We start from the raw sequence: 24,020 nt of genomic DNA, 5'->3' as shown, positions 1-24,020 counted from the left end.
TTCGAGTTATACAAATAATAGTTTTTTTCAAGATGGTTTCTTAAAGTTCATTGCTGGCACTAATATTTGAAAAGTTGCTTCGCACAAAGAGGTGCCAACCGTGAAGTAGACAAAGTGTTGCCCATTTCGTGAAATTTTTCATCACCATGGCAGGTGGACATAGACTAGTAAATGAGTATGGTGATGGCTGTGCTATATTTAGAAGTGTAGCTAAACCTAACAAAAATGTTTTTGCTTTATGATGGTCTCATAAAAACGCAATTAATTACTGATTATTTTGCAGGACAACAGTAAAAACTTTTGCTGTGCATTTGGTTGTTCTAATACTCTAGCAAAAGACAGTTAACTCAGTTTCCAAACCTTTCCATCGGAAGAAAAACACCTAGACAGACGTAACAAGTGGATAGACGCCGTGAAACGTAAGGACCGGATGCCTTCCAATTACTCTGCACTCGGAAGTGATCTCCTGCAGACTTCCTGGTATGATGATGGCTGCCATACTAAAGCCTACTGCTGTACTAAGGGTATTTGATTCTCTGCCAAAATATTTACAACTGACTCAACCAAAGCATAGATGACCGTTATGCCGACCAGCACTATCTAAATCATCTCCACCAGACCGAGATGAGCCAGTCCTGGAACCTTCACTTTGCTATGAAGAGCCAACAGCCGCCAAGCAATCTGAAAAGATCATTCCCGACCCTCTACATAAGCGAACTTCGTACCTTGAAACAGGGAATTAATTTTTTCAAACATTTCGCGAAGCCAAGTATCGGCTTTTGTACAAGCTTGGACAGGAGCATATGGAAAGACTGTCCTCAAAGATTCGGGTCAACAGAGGTTTCAACAATAATCCAGATGTCCGTAACTTCAAATCTGCAGTGAAAGCTCGACTAGTATAAACAGATATCACACCTAGCACGAGTGCTAACTGTCTTGATTGTGATAGCTCAGATGGCTTCTGCTCTCTACATGTACTTCTCTCATCTAAACGAAGAAAAATTCATGTAGAAAGTGACGATGCCATCCATGATTATTTGGAATCAAGCGAACGGCTGGAAATCGATCTGTCAAAATCTGTCTCGGACATAATGAAGTACATCGGTAGGTAAATACAACCAATTCCTCAAATTTTTTTACAAAACAAGAGATCTGGCACGCATTGCAGTCTTGCTGCATGTGCTAAACTGCATGACTGCCCATATTTTGGTACATGATTTAGGTATGTACATGTATTTTGGTATTAGCTACTTTCACTTATTATTAGTGTATAGAACAGATTACAGATAGCAGAGTGGCTTAAAATAATACTGCAGCAGATCAGTGAGATGTAGGTAAATTTATTTTACAGTTGATACCTATACTTTTTATAATAACATTAGCATACGATATTTATTTAGCAAGTTATGTGGTACAGAGCTTAAAACTCAACTGCAATGACCGCATCAGCTTTATAGCTTCCTGTCCAGGTTTACGCACCAGGGATGATGTGACACTAATCAGTGTAAAAGATAGAGGTGGTCTGTTTACACCTCATCCTGTCATCAAAAAGATATGCTAAGCGCAGAACAGATCATACGGCGGTGTGTCAACTTACAAGGAATCACTGCACACATACACAAGCTGGTAGTCACTAAGACTCTTTTATTGGTTTTACAAAGCAATTTGCATCAGGAACTTCCATGCTCAAGTCACAGCGCAGCGCTAGTTAAAACTATCACATCCAGACATGTCAGAATTAGAATTCACCATGACGCTACAAAGGTAGCAGCTAACAAGAGTAATCTTAGATCAAAGCTCAGCCGACTGGTCGTTTTTAGTCATGTGTAGCCTGTCACAATATGTCTAGAAAAGTGTACCATTTGTCGTTTGTTTTCTACAATCTTTCTGATGCTGTTTGCATAACACCTAAGACCCAACATTTATGTTCATGGCAGACTGCAATTAGTGTACCATTTACCAGTGTGTATGCATTTGAAATCAGTTTGTACACTTAGCTATCTGACATATTAGGCCATAGCATAGGGCAACATTGAAAATTTTGCAATATTTTTTTAATAGATCAATATATATTTTTACTCGCACTTTACATATGAAATATTCAACTTTATGTTTAAAAATTTGCAGGGTATAAAATGCATAGTGTATAAGCTCTGCATCTAAAATTTTAAACCAACATCTTCTGTACTTTAGTAGTTTTGTCAGATTACATGTAGCGACAAAGCTGTGTCATTTTTTCAATGTAAACAATGATGACTCTGTTGCCTAACCAGCTGCAAGTGAACAAAGCGTTGACGCGACGCAGTGATTAATGTGGCTATTTATGTAGGACACCGTGGCTTCGCATTGCCCAGTTTAGTATAGTTAATAGGTCTATGATAATAACACTTAAGCAGTGCATCTGCATTTGATAATAAACTTGAGCTGCTCCCTAACATGTGCAAGATTAATTGGTAGGATAATCCTATACTATCAATAATCAACACAACAAAGTCATAGTAAAATTAATAATAGACTGACACCTGTTAACTTGTGTCAATATAATTTATTGAAGGCAACATTAGAGAAACTACATGTACATGTACAACTACATGTACATAGTAGTTCATACAGGTCTATCAGCCAGCCCTCATGGCATCATTATTGACCTTGATAATTATATTTACCTGAGACAACTTAACATCAGAGTGTCTCATGTATATCAGCAATTCTAAATTGAACCTATAGTCAGTGAAATTACAAACATATACTTTTAATGTAGTATGCTTAACATAGGATAGCTACAGAGTACAGCTCAAGTACAGCTGCAGTTTGTACACACCAGTACACTTCATTGCGCTAGCTACAAAATTTTTTGTAGCAGACGTTGGTCTGCTGTCCATTTCATGGCCAGCCTTTTTATACTGATAAAATGTACTCTTGGAAAATGTTGAATATTGTTAACTTAGTCTTGACGGAGGTCATGATTATGATAAATTAAAATCAATACATACATCAATGAATACTTTCCAAGACTCATTTTGCTATAGGATAATTATAGTTAATTATAGAGTAAAATGACTATAATCAATTTTAATAAAAAATATATATTATTATGAAAGGGTCTGCAGATTAACTCAATTGCCAGGTTTAAGTAAATTGTTTCACTATTTTAGAGTAAATGTTTTGGATTTTACAGCTACAAAAAATAGTGAGCTTCCCATTCTTTTAGTTTATAATCAAAATGTTCATAAAAAACATATATATTTAAATAATCATCGACATTTAAATAATCATTAATATTCAAAAAAACATTTATATTTAAAGAAACAGCATTTTAAACCACTTTTCACCCATTACTGTGAAATAATTTTCACGCTATAATAGAATAACAAGCGCGCTTAATTGAGTGAGCTGGGAGATACACATGCATAAGAAGGTGAACTGAGGGATACACATGCAAAATAAGGTGAACTGGGGATACACATGCATAATAAAGTAAACTGGGGGATACACAGGCATAATAAAGTGAACTCGGAGATACACAGGCATAATAAGGTGAACTGGGGGATACACATGCATAATAAAGTGAACTGGGGATACACATGCATAATAAAGTGAACTGGGGGATACACATGCATAATAAGGTGAACTGGGGGATACACATGCATAATAAGGTGAACTGAGTAATACACATACATAATAAGGTGAACAGAGGGATACACATGCATAATAAGGTGAACTAGAGGATACACATGCATAATAAGGTGAACTGAGTAATACACATACATAATAAGGTGAACGGAGGGATACACATGCATAATAAGGTGAACTAGGGGATACACATGCATAGTAAGGTGAACTGAGGAATGCAAGTGCATAATATAAGGTGAACTGGTGATACACATGCATAATAAGGGGACCTGAGGCATAGACATGCATAATAAGGTGAACTGGGGGATACACATGCATAATAAGGTTAACTGGGGGATACACATGCATAATAAGGTGAACTGGGGGATACACATGCATAATAAGGTGAACTGGTGATACACATGCCTAATAAGGTGAACTGGGGATACACATGCATAATTAAGCGAACTGGGGGATACACAGGCATAATAAGGTGAACTGGGGGATACACATGCATAATAAGGTGAACTGAGTAATACACATACATAATAATGTGAACGGAGGGATACACATGCATAATAAGGTGAACTAGGGGATACACATGCATAGTAAGGTGAACTGAGGAATGCAAGTGCATAATATAAGGTGAACTGGTGATACACATGCATAATAAGGGGACCTGAGGCATAGACATGCATAATAAGGTGAACTGGGGGATACACATGCATAATAAGGTTAACTGGGGGATACACATGCATAATAAGGTGAACTGGGGGATACACATGCATAATAAGGTGAACTGGTGATACACATGCCTAATAAGGTGAACTGGGGATACACATGCATAATTAAGTGAACTGGGGGATACACAGGCATAATAAGGTTAACTGGGGGATACACATGCATAATAAGGTGAACTGAGTAATACACATACATAATAATGTGAACGGAGGGATACACATGCATAATAAGGTAAACTAGGGGATACACAAGCATAGTAAGGTGAACTGAAGAATACACGTGCATAATAAGGTAAACTTGGGGATAGACATGCATAATAAGATGAACTGAAAGATACACATGCATAATAAGGTGAACTGAGGGATACACATGCATAATAAAGTGAACTGGGGGATACACATGCATAATAAGGTGAACTGAGGGATACACATGCATAATAAAGTGAACTGGGGGATACACATGCAAAATAATGCGAGCTGGGGGTACGGAAAGGAAACTGACAAAGCAACTCGCTAGCTGCTAGACTTATGTAATATAGAAATAGGTTATATCTTGACAGAAAAGAGCCTAAAAGTCTATGCAGCCTCAATGTGCATCATAAGTCAAATAAGAGGTGAATTTCACTCTATTATTGTGTCAATAGAACCACACACTGGGGAGGAACCTTACGAGCGAACCAAACCTTTCTATGGGGCAGGCCACCAGCAAATATCTGAGGTTGGCCACCCACATCGACTAGTTAACTACATGTATGTCAACTATAGTCTTACTAGAGTTAATTGAAACCAATAGATGAGCAAAAGCAGAAAAATCAGACCAGGTACTTGTGGTGAGTAGCTAATATTTCCATCTATCCAGCCCACAGTTGAACTAGCTACAAATCTACATAGATACATAGATTGGTACAAGAATACAGATCCATTAAATTAAACTAAATCAATCATATTTTACGGTTGAAGCAAATGTTGCTCTCTTGTTACACCACTGTCTCAGTAGACTCACATTGAATACCTCAAGTTTACTTATCTAATAAAAAACTGCAAAACCTTTTCATTTGCATAAACACAATATTTTTTATCTTTCCACTTCTGGTGACTAATCTGTTACTGCTGGCTGTTTTCTATCATCAACGACAAACTCTCTCAGCAAGTCAAACACAAGGGAGACAATCCCAAATATTTTCACTGGTTATATAACCAATAGAATTGGATACTTGTGGTTATTGCAATCAACTTAATTTCAGATTAGAATAGAACTTGGCACAGATTCACAGGCTCACATGCTCCACTTATTGAGGAACTGACATGGTCTAAAGTTTGGTTGCATAGCTCTAGTTACATGCAGACACGAACCTATTAGTTGAAAAACTTGATATTCACCAGCTGCGTAAGAATGCCCTCGTAGGGGTGTGCTCATGGAGTCATCATGTTTTAATAAATTTCAATGTCACTCCTAAAAATCATCGTAAATTTGCTTAAATATTAATAGGTCAGGCGTTGAACTAATTTTCTTTAAAGGTTAACTTTCAACCAAATTCACATTGCAGTTATTTAGTATCAAAAGATTCACCTTTTTCATCATTCACTTTTTCATCACCAGGAGAAAACAACATGCTATAGTGTATCTTGCTACAGCTTGTTGAATGTCTATGAACGGTAGTTTAAACTAATGTTTTAATAGTCTGTTCAGGTAAGTAGTTCAATGTCACTTGTTAGTGCTGTTCAGGTAAGTAGTTCAATGTCAGTTGTTATGACTGTGCCAATAAGCGTCTTGTAGGTAAGTTAACTTCAATAATAAATAAGTCAAACTCTAATAATGAGTAGCTAATCTCCATTAAGAAGTGACATGCAGTTCAATGTGACTTGTTCATGTCACTCAGTGATTACCTAATGGATTGTTTAGCTGTTTTTGGCTTGGTTGTAAGATCTACTCAGCACAAACTAGGACTTAGTCTTTAGTAACAGATCTGCATCACCAGTTGAGTAAAATGTGTAAGTGCTCTGCAGACCATTGATGCTGTTGTAACAAAACTCAGCGATGAAGTGTACAGTTTGACCAATAAGGACGGAGAAGGAGTAATGGCAGCAGGAGATGTATTTTACATTTGTATCTGGATTATACTGTCAAGTAAGCAGAGACTACTGTGTTTCATTCTATGCATGCACATTGCATTCATCAAAAGATGTCAGTCTGAACCATGTAGGAGTAGACAACTCCAGAAAATCTCATTTTTTTTATTTGGCCCATTCACCAACATCTAGATCAATTTAATAATTGTTCTGTTTACTATTGTTATTACGGATCCATCATAATTATATTGTTACCATGGTAACTTGTCAACAGTGCCCACAAATCTCTTTGGCTTTGTTAGCGCTGAACGCCATTTGCCAGGACAGTATTAAATATTATTAAACTCATGTTAATAAATTCAATAATATTTATTAAATGCTATAGTTTGTACAATAAAAAAGTTTATAATTGAACTGTTTTCAATTTTTTATCATTTATATAAGAGCATATATTATCTATACTTATGATAATTTCAATTCATGAAAACTCAAGCAGTCAGTGAGATTGTTTCATAAACTAATACAGGTTAGAGGTAGTTCTGTGAGCTGATATCATATCATTTAATCAAACCTTATGCAAGCATTACACTTTCTAATGTTACATATAGTATTACAAAGGCTAACGAACACTATAATATCCATTAACTGTTAACGTCAACTCATTTTGGACGACTAGTTACTCAGTTATGCTTCCGATGCGTGTGCAGTTAGTTAGCAAAGCTTCGGAGCCAAAGTTTTTCAATTCGTTCAAATCCAAACAGTTCTAGTCACCAAATAAAGCATCGTTTGCTCAAGAGTGTGTGTTTGTCACGAGTGACACCTCTTGGCACCAATATTCATTCACATTTTTCTCAAAGAGGCAAGCTGCAAAAATATGAAATGTATCATTGAGTAGGCAGAACTTGTATATACATGCATATTAGCTTATATGTTTTTTTTTAGTTTGCATATACAGTTTATAGAATCAATATACTTGCATATTGGTTTATATTATGCATTCTGATAGATCAGATAGATTTCATCATTGAACAACTGCTTACCTCATCGCTTAGCTTTTTATCACTTTTTGTAAAGCTGGCTATCGACTGTTTGAACCGGTAATCAAGCATATCTGCCACTTAGCATGGTTAAACTCAGATGAGGTCAGTTAAGCTGCTACATTTTATGAGCAACATTTTAGTCAGAGTTGGCAACATTCATCGTATATGTGTGCCAAGATCCTTATATTCGAATACGTCTTTTTTGATTTATACTCTTAATTCTGATTTATTGACCAGCTTTACTGGTTAAAATATTCTTGTATTAAATCAGCCTCAAGTGAACAGGAAATGGAAATATCCTTGTAGAGGTAAGCATGAGAGCATGTTTTTATGCATGCTACTAATACGCAGTGTTTTTTTTGCCCATTTGTTGTAATCAAATGATTAAACAGTTATATAACTGTCTGATAAAATAGATTTTACATGTGCAGTTCAGATGTACATATTTTAGGTTTAACATTGGCAGTCCCAGTTGCTCACTCCCATGTTTTGAGATAACCTATGACTATGCGACTACTACCACTCCAACAATCACTACAGCCACCCAAGCAACAACAACAGTTACTTATGGTTGGTATATAATGTAAAAAGGCTTCCAATAAATTCTATGTTCACTGTTTTTTTAGCTCAGTATTTATAAAATTTATTTTTTCCTTTTTGGCATAGCAGTCATTTTTTTTGTAGACTCTAACCCTGCTCTGGCCATTGAGTACTCCTTCCTTTTTTACGAGGCTCAGCGATCAGGCCTTCTTCCTGCCAATAACAGAATTGTCTGGAGAAGAGATTCACCGGAAAATGATGGCAGTGATGTTGGCCTTGACCTGATTAAAGGTTGGCATGATGGTGAGTCAGTTTTCGCTCAAATAGCCTCATGTGTCAGTCACTCAAATTTTATATTATGCATCATCAAATGCTTATAGTTTGTTAAGAGGGTACCTGCTTTAGGATGCTGCATTTCTTCTGCTGTATGTCATCTGTCACATGTCACGCATTAACAATCAGGTCACTTGGACCAAATGTTACTTAATCTGTCACTCAATACTTGCGACCTGATTCAAATTAGTTGTCATGAAATATGATATGCGTATAAGCCATTGTCATATGTCAACTGATACAAATCACTTGTCACATTTCACCTGATGTAAGCTAGTCACTATGTACCGCTTGATAAAAGTGGCATGCTATGTGTCAACGGATACAAATCACTTGTCACATTTCACGTAATGTAAGTCAGTCACTTTGTACTGCTTTGTACAAGTGGGAAGGCATAGCAAGGGTTTTGCTAGCAGTGGGCCTCCTATTTCACATTAAGCAAACTGCAGGTGAAACATGGATCTCTCCCAGTCTGCTCTTACATCTCCTCCATCACATGAGAATTTTTAACAATGTGGGACACAGCTCCTGTTTGTTCTACAATCCCATATGCTGGTCAGATTGATGAAGTTGGTAGACTGTCAGTATCATAAATTGATGCTACAAGTTTGAGCCCCGATTTTTAGAGAAACCGTTACAAGCAAACTTACAATGTGATCAGAGTTTTGTGATAAGTATATGCGTAGGAATATACATGTATAAATGTAGGTATATATACATTTATATATCTACAAATACACATGTATTTATCAGTTTTTTTAGTTTTAACAATTGCTGAGATTAGCAAAGACAAGCAGAAATATTTGCATATTTTCAGAGGAGTTACATCATCATAAAGCACTTAAAATATTACATAAAGATACTTGGACTAAAATAAACAAACTTGAGACTGCAGATCTGTTTCATATAATTTAACAAATAAAGATATTATTCTACGGAAGTCATGGTTGGCCTGAGGACAACAAAACCACATCTCGTAATGTGTTTAGAGCATATGACTAACTACACAATTAAGATCTACATGTATATGCTGATTGTTAATGAGTGTTTTGGAATGGTGATTTCAGCTGGTGACCACATAAAGTTTGGGTTACCAATGTCTGCAGCAACAATCATGCTTTTACCTGGCTTGATATTTTTTGGTGATGCCTATCAGATGATTGGACAATACGATGAGGGACTCCGACAAATTAGATGGTCACTCGATTACTTCATAAAGTGCCATCAATTGACATAGATTTTATGCACAGGTAGAGTAACAAACAACATACATCTATGCCTATGGCTGGCGCCAACTAGTGGATTGTGTGCTTGTTTTTAGACTATCAGTGTATGACTCAATTTTCTTGTAAATATAAACAGTTTTCTCAGGTGGACTTCAAAAATAAACATAAGTATTGATGATACACTTCACTTGAGAGAAATATTGAATACAGTTACTGGTTACTTGATTGCTATGAATGTTTTAGTATTAAGACATCTGAACAGCTTCTGTTAGACAATTGATGAGTCCATCACAGCGGTAAAGAAGCTTGCACCGATTTTCTTCGTGTACATGTATATATTTGGACAATATAACGAGTCCAACTGTTCTCATTTACACAGTCACAATCTGCAAGATGCAATGTGCTCTTTCCACTATTCAATGATAAGAGCAGAGATGTAAACATAATTGGGGGCAAACATTTATATCATTTTTGTAAGGCTAGATTTGCAGCTAGGTGCAAGGCTATTCGCCAAGGCTCCAGATTTGCTTGACTGCTGGCTGCGTTTGATGTCATACATTTTGCTTATTATTGTGTCATACGTAGTCACTGCGACACATTTAATCACTAACCACAGCTGAATGGATGCTTTGCACCAATTATGGGACGCTAGATTTTGTCTTTTAAAGAAGAGAATTCAAAGACATAATTTAGCGTCCCATAATTGGAGCATAGCATCCCTTCAGCTGTGGTTAGTGATTAAATGTGTCGCAGTAACTGGATATGACACAAATAACAAGCAGAATGTATGACATCAAACGCAGTGATTTAAAGAAGAGAATTCGATCACTAATAAAAGTGCCTTCAGAAACATTTACATAGTCCATAGCCTCAGTGAACAGAGATTTGATATGCATAGCCAATAGCATCAGTGCACACAAATTTGATATGCATAGCCAATAGCCTCAGTGAACACATATGTGATATTTTTGCTCTAGAAAGAAGTTCACAGTCTCGTTTAGCTAATAATGACTTCCTTATTTACTTTTAGTTTTATTTACAGTAAAGTTGTAGGTTACTTGGAAAGTAATAGCATATTTTCACACGCAATTTTATAGCAATTTCAGTAGCAGATTGTTTGATATTTTAAATTCAACTTCTATGCAGTCATCAATCATCATATCAAAATGCATCCAAAATCACCCAAAATTACCCAAAATCTGATACTGCTAATACAGTACACAATACCGTATACAATACAGTACACAATACAGTATACAATACCCCGGATACACCCATACGGGGTATCCGGGGTGAGGAAACAATTTTTATATATATATTTTTTTTCTTTGCTGGCTATATATATATATATATAGCCAGCCGATTCCCAAAAACTATCTACCAATAACGTGTTTGCTCACCACTTGGAAGCTGCTCTCAAGAATAGTTGCAGACAAACTGGAAGAGCTCATGAGCCACTATACGACTAGTGCTCAGAAAGGAATTGGGCGCAACACCCGAGGAGCCAAACATCAGTTGCTGGTGAATCTGACGGTCTGTCAAGACAGCAACAGAAGGCAAACCAATCTTGCCATGGCTTGGATTGACTACAAAAAGGCCTATGACTCAATTCCCATAGTTGGATACTTGAGTGTCTCAGTATGTACAATGTTCATCCTGCTCTTGTGGCATTCATCAAAATGTCAATGACAAAATGGAAGACGAAACTGGAGGCTAATGGCAAAAAGCTGGCGAGTGTAAAAATTAAGCAAGGCATCTATCAAGGTGACTCCTTATCACCGCTGCTTTTCTGCATATGCCTAAACCTTCTAAGTAATATGCTGGATGAGACTCAATATGGGTATCAGTTTAATAGTGGCACCAAGATAAACCACCTCTTCTACATGGATGACATCAAGCTGTACGCTAACAAAGAAAGGGACATTGATTCGCTAATACACCTCACTCAGGTATACAGCAAGCACATTGGAATGACCTTCGGTATCGAGAAATGTGGAAGGCTAATTCTTAAGAAAGGCCATTCTATGCTCACACATGGCCTAAGAATGCCAAATGGTACCATCAAAAATATAGAAGAAGGGTACAAGTACTTGGAGATTATGCAAAGCAACATCAACCACGAAGCCGAGGTACGTCACAAAGCCATTACCGAATACAAAAAACGCCTTCGGCAGGTTTTATGGAGCCAGCTCAATGCCAAGAACCAAGTCATGGCAATAAATACCTACGCACTGCCAGTAATAAGATATCCAGCAAGCATAATAAAATGGACTGAAGAAGCCATCAAAGAAACAGATATAGCAACTCGTAAACTGCTGACCATGCATGGAGCACTTCACCCAAAATCTGATACTACTAGATTGTATCTCGATAGGAAAGATGGCGGTAGGGGACTCAAAAGTGTACAGCAGACAGTGAAAGAGGAGGAGCAAAGCATCAAAGCATATGCAGCCTCCATGGCCACTTCAGATAAGTTGCTAGCTGAATTTCAATCGGCTGCTCTTACAACGGACCTACGCCCTGATGATGAGGAAATTAACTGGCACACGGAGCCACTTCATGGTGCTTACCACCAACAAATATCTAAGGTTGGCGATCTTCACCAGACATATACATGTATGTGGCTGAACAAAGGAAATCAAACGGCCAATACAGAGTCGCTAATCATGGCAGCCCTGGAGCAAGTGCTCCCAACAAGGCAACTCCAAACGAAAGTCTATCACACTAGAGACGATCCTAGATGCAGACTGTGCAAAGATGCACCTGAGACCATCCAACACATCATCAGTGGATGCAGGCAGCTAGCAGGGAACGCATACACTGAGCGGCATAATCATGTCGCAGGTGTTGTGTATAGAAGTCTATGTGATGAGTATGGCCTTAATAAACCACAACACTGGTGGGAAGCTCCTGGTAAGGTGAATGAAAATGACCGCGCTAAGATCCTCTGGGACTTCTACATCCGAACTGACAAGCATGTCCTGGCAAACCAACCAGATATAGTGGTGGTAGACAAGGAAAACAAGAGGGCTGCTATAATAGATATAGCAGTACCCAATGACTACAATATAGCCAGCAAAGAAAAAGAAAAGGTAGAGAAATATCTCCCTCTTGGAGAAGAGATTGAAAAATGGTGGAATGTAAGAACAACTGTAATCCCAGTAGTCATTGGGGCACTGGGCGCAATAACACCGGCGCGTAAAAATTGGTTTGCCCAAATACCAACAGCAATCAACTCAGGAGAGCTGCAGACAAGTGCGCTATTGGGAACAGCTAAGATCTTGAGGCGAGTGCTCAAACTCCCAGGTCTCTGGTAGGAGACCCGAGTTAGAGCAGAATTTACCACCCGTACGGGGTATCCGGGCGTGAGGAAACAATTTATATATATATATATATATGTATTGCGCAAAGCTCATCACTTTTGTGATTTGAGCACTCTGGTGCCAGCACATTGACTTTCTTAAAGTCTGTGAGGCAACCTAGTTGTTTCATGGCAGGAAGTCAACTCTCATTGGTAATGGGATTTGTGTCCCTTGCCTAAGCTCTGAGCTGCACTGATGAGGCTTCAATAGCAGAAACAGTACTGTCTGTAGCATGAGTATATGCTCCCTCACTTCGGTGTGGTTGAGCACTCTGTGAGAGGTGCGGCACTATTTGCCTTTGCGCAAAGCTCATCACTTTTGTGATTTGAGCACTTTGGTGCCAGCACATTGACTTTCTTAAAGTCTGTGAGGCAACCTAGTTGTTTCATGGTAGGAAGTCAACTCTCATTGGTAATGGGATTTGTGTCCCTTGCCTAAGCTCTGAGCTGCACTGATGAGGCTTCAATAGCAGAAACAGTACTGTCTGTAGCATGAGTATATATATATATATATATATATATATATATATATATATATATATATATATATATATATATATATATATATATATCTATATTTATATATATATATCTATATTTATATATATATATCTATATTTATATACATATATATTAACTAAAAGCAGGTGCATGGTGCTAAAAGCAGTTGATGAGTGCTTCGCACGAAACAAATTTGTAGCGCAATTACTAAAAGTTTACTTTCTCTGTAATAATTTTTCAAATATATTCAGTATATATATATTGCTCAATCTTATTTAAGACATCAGGTGAGTTTAGATACTCCCACTTGTTATGCATTCTAATCACAGGCTAAGTAGATGGTTTATGTTTGTGTAAGGCAATGTTGTACTGATTCTGTGAAACTTTTAGGATCTGGCTAAGGTTTAAAGTTGTCAGTATTTCCATGTTTACACTCTGAGAGACACACATTTCTTGCTTGGAAAGTGCCTTTAAAATATTGTATCATTTTGCAACTTGGGTTGTTTTGAGCATACTTCTATTTATTTTGAGATGTTTTTATTAAGTTCAATATTTTTAAATTATGACCTATAAGAACTAAATAGAGTAACACATTGAAAAGTCAGATAAAAATTAAATAAACACTGTGTTAATCATAAAATATTTAAAAGTGACTAAATTTACCCATTCAGTTGGGGCTAAAATGGTCAAACACTAAAACTAAGAGTAATGTCAAAACATTTAGGAGAATTAGTGGCAAATTTTCGGTAAAAGTACACACAATCAGTAAGATCAGTTGATAAGCATTTTAAAGGTTACATATTGGTTGAAATCAGATGGCTAGTAAATACCATATGAAAATTTATTCTGGGGACCAAATTTATACCACAAGAATAGAGTGTGTAGCTCAAGGCTATATCAAAATTACATGTACTTGTACAGCAATTGTTTTTTCTGTTTCAGACCCAGATTACAGCAATCACTTGCTTAACAATGCCACTTCTCTCTACCAGCTCGGTAAGAGTAATGAAGACACATATAATAATGCTCTGCCAGAGGGTGCTAAATTTTATCCATAGGTATTCAACTGTGTATTCTTTCAGAAAATATAATCACATCACTAATCTATCACGGGCGACTTCATTCAAAATGAAAAAAAGACAACTCCTAGCTGGTAAATATTGAATGAATACTGTTTTATTTTTGCAGGTCTTTGCTTCATCTTGTTGGAAAACATTTCATATCAACTGAATACATCCATGGATATTGATAGCAATTATTACTAGGTACGACGTACCTACATGCTGAGTATGTTATAGTTATGCTATTATAATATATATTAGAATCTTGAACACAACTCTAGTCTCTGATACTCGATATCCATTATATTAGGCGATTCTTTGCTGATTACCAGATCGGGTTCATGAGAAGATGAGATGGCGCATGCAGCAGCTGGCTAGCCTTAGCTAACCAGAGAACTACTGAGAAGACAACTTACCGCACAGAGTCTCAAACCTATCTCAATGATGATTCTGAACAGTATATGTGGGCCCTTGACTGGAATGACAAACGAGGCCTGGTAAACGTAATTTGAAAATATGGCATATAATTTCATCCCACGTTTTTCGCTGATGAAATCTTTTTTCTTGCTATAATAGCAGTTTCATGGTCTTAATAGTGTTTTCTCATTGCGCTTTCTAATTGTGCTTTCTGAAAGCTTGTTGCTTATTAGTACCCATAGCTTTTTCATACAAAGTTTCCACTTTTGTTTCCAACTGTCAAAATTCATGCAGCTAATAAAGTTTCTGCCAATAAACTGAATATTCAAACTTTATTAACATCTGGTTATCACGTAGATGACCTGTATACAATGTTAGACAGTAGTGCTCAGATGACCAAATTAAAATCAGCTCTCTCGTCTCGATTCAAAATGACGGATCTCGAACCACTTCATTATTGCCTGGGATTAAGTGTTTAGAGAGGACACAATTCCATACATCCAAATCAGAAACCTTACATTCAACAAATAATTCAGAAGTTCAACACGGAAACTTGTAAGCCTGTTGCAATTCTGGCAGCATATGATTTAAAGCTTGGCCACAAAAATGGAAACAAATTAGCAGATTCCCATCTCTATCAATCGATGGTAGGAAGTCTACTATATACTGCCGTATCTACTCATCCAGGTATTGCTGAAACAGTGGGAGCCTTTGCTAAGTTTAATGCTTCCCCCACCCAGACTCACTTGACTGCTGCAGCCAAACAAGTAATATGTTACTTGAAAGATGAGATTTATCCCTGGTTTTTAGAAAAGAAGGTAAATCAATGGTTGGATATACAAATGGGGATTATGCAAGCGACACTGACTGGCTCTCAGAATCTCGTGCAGTCTTCATTAATGCCTATTGTCCAATCAGCTGGTCTAGCAAGCGTCAGTCAGTCATTGCCCTTTCTGCTACGGAGTCTGAGTATATTGGCTTGTTTAATGGCATTGTTGAATGCATGTGATTGTCAGCTATTCTCAAATATTGGAAACGTACAGTTGTGGTCAATTCTACAACTATCTTTGTAGAGGATTAATCAGCTGCAGTGATAGCAAACAGCTAGAAAACAAGCAAGCATACAAAACACACTGATGTAAAATACCACTACGTTTGTGAGACGATTGAAGCTGGTGATGTCTGCACCATGTATTGTCCGACAAATGATAATATCGCTGACATATTTACGAAGCTGCTGTCACTTGATCCATTTGTCAAACTTAGAGACATGTTAGGTTTGAGCTAGTTAACTGTCTGACCAAGAAAGATTAATCATAGTAAACACAATACTGTTATTATCATTATTTTTGTTTCTCGTTGTTTATGATCATTGTAATTTTGTAGTACTCAGAATTTCTGTTGGTGCAACCATGTAACTAAGTGGTAGTGTTGATATAATAGCAGTTTCATGGTTTTAATAGTGCTTTCTCATTGTACTTTCTTACTTTGCTTTCTGAAAGTTTGTTGCTTATTGGTACCCATCGCTTTTTCAAGTAAAGCTCTCACTTTTGTTCTTAGTGTCAAGATGAATGCAGCTAATAACATTGCTGTCAATAAACTGAATATTCTAACTTCTTAAACAAAATTTTTACAGAAAGTTTGCTGTCTCTAATAGATTGCAAGATACAGTTTGTGGAGTCAGTTTGTCAGTTAGTATTGGACAATTGAGTTCTCTACAAATAATGCACAAGTTAGTTGCACGAATACTTCTTCGAATTAGGCATGTATTGTGATGAAATGTGCACACTAAAATGAATTTAAAATATAAACACAGAATTAAAATTCAAATAAACTTCCATCTTTTGTTTGATAAATGGTAAAGAGTAAATGTGATGAAACAAGTTACCAATTGTATATATACAGATCTAAATATACTTACATCTATCCATTTATTCTAGTTCCTACTCTATCATCAACTGCAAGACAGCCGATTCAGTGGTAATCTGGAGACGTTTATTGGACGCTGGCTTCCTGGAAATGATGTACTATACACTCCTCTCGATTTAGCTTTTCGCTTAAAATGGGGAAGCAATCGGTATGCAGCGAACGCAGCATTCCTTTCACTGTTGGTTGCTAGCAAAGGCATCAACTAGCAGACGTACAGAGATTTTGGTAAGAGTCAAATTGATTATATGCTGGGACTTGTCGATGGTGGAAGGAGTTATGTTGTCGGCTTCAACAGCTCGTCACCAAAGTGAGCACATCACAGAGCAGCGTAAGCAGATATATAAGCACTTATCTGTGCAGTCTGTTTATTTCTTGGGCCGAAGACTATAAAAATTATCATTTTGTGCATTATAGTGGCTTCCTTATTAAAAAAGTAACCTGCCAGAGATAAGTGGTAAAAAAATCCTCAGGCTATAACGCTAATTCAAACTGATGCTGCAGTTATTGTGGGACTTCCCATCCCTCCTTACTGTCTGAATATACTAGACTAGTAAAACATAAGCTACTCTGTTACAATGAGCAGAATATTCATTTCTCTAACAATTAAAAGGATTCTTGCTATTCAAAACTGTCAGCATTACTTTTGTTAGTAATTGTATTTTAACTGAGCTGTCTTCACAATCTTCCCGTATTTACTAAGAGAGCCATTAGCTGTGATATACAGTGTAGATGGCTTCACCACTCATAAAGTATAAACCACCTTAGATTATTACATATGCTACTCGGTAACACATATTGGTGTGTTGTCCATACGACCAGCAGTAACTTATGAATTGAAGCCATAAAAGCAGTCAAATGCATGCTAACTAGCTCAGCTACAATACTGTATAAGTTTTTGAGAAGATGAGCACATGTTACCCAGATTATTAGTAATATTATTCCTAAGTTACTAAATCATAGCCCTGAATCACTTTAGTTAGCTGACTCTTAAATTGAAATGAATACTAGACTAGAAATATTTTCGATTTCATTTTAAATACTAAACGTATGTCAGAGCCACTGTTGTTTTGAATAGCCTTAAACCTGAGTATTTGATAAGTAATACCATCAGATCAAGTTTTTCAAGGCTTCAATTACCAGCATATTGAAGAGGTCGAGAGCTAGGGCAACACGAGAAGGCTGTAACACAAACAGATACTTAGTTGATGCAACAATGTGTTGCAGCTACTTCTGTTGGCAAAGCTGTCTCCATGTCAGATAAGACTATATGTAAAGATTATATATGACAAATATATTTTGGTCATAAAAACAAATTTGTAACAGAACTTTGAAAACATTTTCTTTTTAGTCGGTATAAATACGTTTTATTTTCATGTTCTTTGCTTAAGAATGACCCCAATGACTTAAAAATGACCTTGATGACATGCCCTAAGCTCAGAAGTTTGCTATAGAAATAATTATTCAACTAAAAACAGTAAAACTTCTGAGTGTATATCTTTCTCTCTCCAGTTAAAATCAAATCCTCAATAATAACTATTGATCTAAAGATCAGAGCTGTCCCACATTTGATGGTATGTTACTGGCTTGAACCATGTGCAACTTGTATTATGCATTTAGTTGGACATCAGTAATGCACAAGTTTATAATATGTATAACTGGAATACTGAAGGTAGTGATATTCTATTACACAATCAGGTGGCTATGAATAAGTGAACAGTAAATATAAGAGTAATCTAGCCTTAGTACTTGAACCTTTAATATAGCCTTAGCGCTTGAACTGTAGTTATTCTTTTTCTCCTTAGATGAAGGACAAAGTGCCAATGTTGTGAATATACAGATTTATTTTCTGAACGGAGTCAAACATTCTATTTAAAGCTTATCTCTGACCTCGCCACTCTAACTCCATTTCTGTTAACATTATGGTTAGCAAAAAATAAATTATTTTAATATTTTCTGGCTAGTACAAATAGTCTTGTTCACCTTAATTTTTACATTTATGGGTAAAACACAATGGACCCACAAATCATGAATTTCTTTCATGCGTAGCAGCTGCAAGTGTCAATTGTTTATGGTAACCACAGTTACCATTCACATAGGTCATGTCCGCCGCCGGAAGACGATGCCACATGTGACTGGAAAAACTTCAATGATGACATTGACAATCCTAACACTCTTTATGGGGCATTAGTTGGGGGTCCAGATGCAAACGATTTGTATATAAATGAGAGAGATGACTAAGAAGCAATGAAGTTTCATGTGATTACAATGCCGGATTTACTGGGGCCCTCGCAGGTAGGAATTCTAGCCAATACAACAAAAGAGTTGCACAGATGTGAATCCCCATGAATATTATTTAAACTTGTAGCTCTGCAGGTCGGAGGACACTTTATACCAATACGAGTCACAACGGAGCTGTGGTGCCTTGGTACATTATTGCTATCACCTCATTGCAGTCACCTCATTGCTGTCACCTCATTGCTGTCACCTCATTGCTGTCACCTCATTGCTTTCACCTCATTGCTGTCACCTCATTGCTGTCACTTGTTTTTTTTGGCACAGCTGCCCATCTTTTTTTTACCTGTTCACTATCTTATGCAACCATTCCTTGAAAAACTGACTATGTGAGTTTATTTACACATTCAGCATATAAAAATGTTTTATATAAAATAATGATATACAATAGCTATGAGTGAACCCGATGGTTCAAAGCATTCGTTTATCTCTGTCACGTTCTGTTTCTGTTTGCCTTCCTATGTTGATAAGTTTATTTGGTGTTTGCCAGCAGCACCATAAAATGAACTACTGTTTACTTCCTATACTGTTAATGGAAGTATAATAAGGTCAATGTCTGAACATTTTGATGGTTGCGAGACTGACATTTCATTGTTATTAAAATTAATTTCTCTGTTGAATAACTGGTAATTGTTTCGCATTGTATGCTTGCGGCCTACCCAGAACACAGGTCAAGAACAAACATAAATTACAGTCCCCATAGTTATGTAGCCAACTAACTAATCAGTTAACTAAACAACTATGCTATGGGTAATACTTTATTATTGCATGTTTTTTTAGCTAATACGCTTATGGAACTTGGTTTTAAGTGTCTTATCATACCATTGAGAAAGTTCATTTCCTAATATAACCAGAAATTCCCGTGTCACACAGCCCATGACCAAAGTGATATTGAAAAAAGAAAGGGTACTGCTGGTTGAAAAATGCAATATTAGCAGTCAAATGGCACTGCAGTGCAATAGGAGAACTGCAATGGTAGCGGTAATGTACTGGGTTTTGTTATGTACAACAAACAGCATTAATGAAAGGAAAAGATTATATGTTTATATCTCTCCCTGCAATAGGAGAAATGCAATATTAGAAGTAAAATGTCAAGCTGCTGTGTAATATACACAGTTTGAAAGTTAGTTGTGTTGAATGTAGAAAGGCTTTGACAGTATCTGTAACAGAAAGCAAGCATTAGCATTCAAGTGTGTCTGGAAGTTTTTTGCAAACTGGAGCAAAATAAAAAAAATGAGTCACGTCACAGAAACCATGGTTGTCCGGTGTGTGAGATTTAGAGTTGTCTACACTACCAGAAGGAAAAGATTGTCACTTATTTTGAAAAAAAAGTTGATTCCAGTTTGATTACAGCCGATTTTATGGTCAATAAACTGAATGCACGTTTACCCTTAATGCAAAATCATATTTCTGAGAAAACTGGTGTTAAATTTTGAGAAACGAAAACCAATGAAATGTAAACAATTTTATTTACATTTCAAAACGTCATAGCAACCAATATCAGGAAGTTGGGATATCTATTTAGATTTCTGAATTTAAAAATTTAAACAGATTTTATTTGGTTGTCATAGAAATAGCTGTATATCTATAAAAATGTAGGCTTATTGAATCATTTTGCAGAAATTGAAAACAGCTTGGCAGTACTGCGATGTTGGGCACAGCCACGATATCATCAATAAAATCTTTAGAAAAATAATAACAGTAACATATTGCACACCATCGGTCACTATATACTTCGATCTTTTAAATTTGAATGATTGTTCTTATAACAAAATCTTATAATAATCTTATAAAATCGAATCATTAAATCGAATAATAAAATCGGCAAAAAAGAAACGATTACCTTTCAGTATTTCTACGCAATTGGACTATGCCATAGAATGGCGAATTGCGCATGGCTTAATTATAGTTCTACTATCTGTCGCACAGCTTTATTGGAATTTTGTTTGCCAGTCTTAATTTTGATTAAAAAAGGCTTGTCAAGTTTTAATTGCGATTTTAGGCCAAATAAATCTGTTTAGTTATGTATTATCCAATCAGATGGTTAAGTTTTAAGATATTGTCTCAACTTTTCAAAGACTTGGTAAAATATTTAAATTAGTTTATGTGTGTTCTGTATCATTATTATACTTAAACAACTCTACACAAAAAAGGTTAATTTTTTAATAGGATTTCGGTACAAGGGTTTGGTAACGGCCGATGATGAATAATTTTCGTGGGTTGTGTGCACATATGCATTTATCATAAAGCTCCCAAACTATCACTTTGGTCGTGTTTGGTAGTGGGATTATGAGTATATTGTTACGAATCCCAATTTTCAGGTAAGGATGGCTAAGTTTTTCATACCATTATGGACAGGATTGTAACCCTAAGAGCTAGAGCAATAGCTGAATTTATTATAACCCTAAAAGCAATAGCTGACCTATATAATCATAAAAGCTATAGTAATAATTCCAGTCATTACAACCCTAAGAGCTATAGTAATAGTTTGTTTGTATTGTTTGTAGGTTTACTACACTTTGGAGAAAGCAGTTAGCCCCTTTATGATGGAAATGACAGGCATTCTGGACTAATCTTCAAAAGTCATCTGAAGGGACATAACATTCATTTAACTATATTATTCTAACTTTCTTGTAATTCTGTCATACAATTCTTTCCTCTTCACTAAGGATTGTTTCTTTCAGAATGTTTCGCTTAAAAATATTGTTATTTCACTGGATTATTGGTTATGTTTTCACCATAAATAGAAACACATTTATTATATTCATAATGTAAAACTTTTCAGCTTCAACAGTTTATTAATTCGTAATCATTATAGAAATATTCTATTGTCAGCTTTAAATAACTTTAATTTGTATATTTGATGGCAGCATGATCTATTCCTAGCTTATACTCTGCTTTTCCAAGACGTATTCTTATAAAAATTCCATATAAAATCTGCTGAACCTGGTGGTCATGAGAATGACATTAGTGATAACTCTAGTCGCTATTAAGTGTACATTGATGTATGTGGAAGGATACATATGTCTGACATTCATACCAGCATAAGTGTGTGTAGCATTTCAGATGCGTTTTCTTGTTAGCAACAACAGTAGTCGTGTTTAAAATCACTTTACACTTCACTTAATCAACATTTTACTTTACATGTATCTTGTTTATTCACTCTGTTTACTATAATAACCACCTGCGTAGGTTAACTGCTGACATCAATATTACTCTCTAAATGCAGGATTGGCTTTAATCCAAGCAACATTTTTATTCAGTAATGCTATCTGAATTTACAAGAACTGGGTTATTTTGAGTTTGGCAATTGCCTTAGCAGTTTTTGGTCATTTGAAAAAGCAAATCAGTAAAAACTGCCAACCAATAGAACAAGCATGATATCTCCAAACAAAAATAAGGTGGGAAGAGGCAATTTATTTTACTTAAAACTGTGTGGGTGGTCACCATTACATATTAAAGATTCAATTAGCAGCCATCACCTCATGACTAAACTAGTTAGTAGCTTTGGAATCAATATAACATTAACGATACCAGTTCTACGACCACAATGTTGCTGCCTGCTATGTTTATGAAGTCTCTATTAGAACAAAAATCTCAATTTAATTTTGCCGAAATTTGCGAATAACTTGCGATTTTCTGTTAACAGACAAGTGATGTCATGTTTCACTTAGCAGTTTGCTGTGCAATGCTGGAACCAAATAATAGAAGTTGTGATGCCATGTTGCTTTTATTTTATAGATAATTCCTGCCAGTTTGTAGATGAATGGAGAGTTAATAATAGACCATATATCACAATATACTTAACTGTGTTTTATAAGCACTCACAAACTCGAAGCAAGAAGAAGAATCCTCTCCAATTAACCCTTGTATATACATGTATATACTTGGAGACCTCCAAAAAATCTTAGAAAACTACATAATCCTGCAAGCCGGTTGAACTCCTGAGAGGCTTTTGCCTTCTAAAGCCTATCTGGCTTCCTTAGTACAAGTTCCTGTAACATAGTCTGTCGCACGAGAGACGCCTGCATATACAACATGCCCCCTTTTAAGCCTGAACATAGGCACTGTAACTATTGAGATTCAAACATAGGTTTTACCACCAATCATGTTAGGAAGCAATGAGCTTTGGACACAGTGTCTGACATGCGTGTATACTATTCTTTGGCACATTAATAGAGCCTGCGATCATCGTGAGCTTGCCAATGTGGTAAACAAGAGCTTAGCAATGGTACATGAGCATGAGGGTAGCTTGTGAATCAGGTCTTAGCACATACTAAAATCAAAAGTGGCCTTGCCTGTATGGGTTGAGTCATCCTCTCCAATACATGCATGTACTCTCCAAGCCATAGTAGCTCTCACCAGCCTAACCTGTCATCTTCAGCTCTAAAATAAAAGTAGTCCTGAGTAATTATCTGTTCCTGTCTTTACTTTCTCCCGTGCCTTGATTAGGCATCAGGATAAACCTATCTTACCGACATCATTGGATCATCTGAATTATAAAGAAGGTGGACCATACACTTCTTCTCAGAGCCTGTCTCATCCTTTAGCAGAGCCTCCTGCTCATCCATCGCTTTAGTCCAAGAAGTCTTTCCCTGAGCTACCATGCCACCTGTTTTGGCATGGCTAGCTTTGCGGCTAGTGCAGGTTGCTGTCGGGATAACATCCTCGGAACCTGCAGAGGATAGCTGCAAAATAGTGCAGCTTCTCAACAGGGAAGCTGCACTGTTTTGAGGTGTGAGATGCCAAATGGGCCTCCCCGCCGACAGAAAGCTGGTTGACTGTAGGTAATTGTGACTGAGCCTTACTAGCCTCGCGGCTAGAGCAGGTTACTGACGAAGCAGTCCTCTCTGCACCTACCTGATGTGAGGTGAGAGAAATCAATTGGGCCTCTCTGC

General features: G+C 36.6%; 1 pseudogene; it reads left to right on the top strand.

Moving 5' to 3' along the window:
- Positions 1–430: 430 nt before the first annotated feature.
- Positions 431–21,658, top strand: LOC137389095 (endoglucanase E-4-like; annotated as a pseudogene).
- The last annotated feature ends 2,362 nt before the right edge of the window (positions 21,659–24,020 follow it).

This window comes from Watersipora subatra, chromosome 1 (assembly GCF_963576615.1).
Source record: "Watersipora subatra chromosome 1, tzWatSuba1.1, whole genome shotgun sequence".
NCBI classification, from domain to species: domain Eukaryota; kingdom Metazoa; phylum Bryozoa; class Gymnolaemata; order Cheilostomatida; family Watersiporidae; genus Watersipora; species Watersipora subatra.
Note: the sequence above shows the minus strand (reverse complement) of the source record. Positions and strands in the feature narration are given on the sequence as shown.